The sequence below is a fragment of the Cystoisospora suis genome (genome assembly GCF_002600585.1).
Source record: "Cystoisospora suis strain Wien I chromosome Unknown contig_4216, whole genome shotgun sequence".
In the NCBI taxonomy this organism is placed as follows: Eukaryota; Apicomplexa; class Conoidasida; order Eucoccidiorida; family Sarcocystidae; genus Cystoisospora; species Cystoisospora suis.
Window position 1 is genome coordinate 7944 of NW_027157008.1, and position 331 is coordinate 8274.

Here is a 331-nt window from a genome sequence, read left to right on the forward strand (position 1 = left end):
CCTAGCGTGAACGACCTTTTTCCTTCCCAGACTCATAAGTTTAACAGCTTGGTTGGAGCACCGAATCGATTCGGGAGCCTAGAGAAAACAAGAGGCGTGTGAGCAGGGAGATCCAGAGATGTTCCTGAGACAGGAACTGGCGTTGAACGGTACGAGAACGATTTCTTTTCGTGAGATACGAGGAATTGAAGGGTTTTAGTTACCTATCGTGAGGTAGAGAGTAGTTTAGGTTCAAGGAAGCTGACGGATACCCTGTGTGTCGGCCGACCGAGTAGCGGAATAATGTTAAGCGGCCAGTAGACAGCCTTAGAATGACCCATAACAGTTTCTA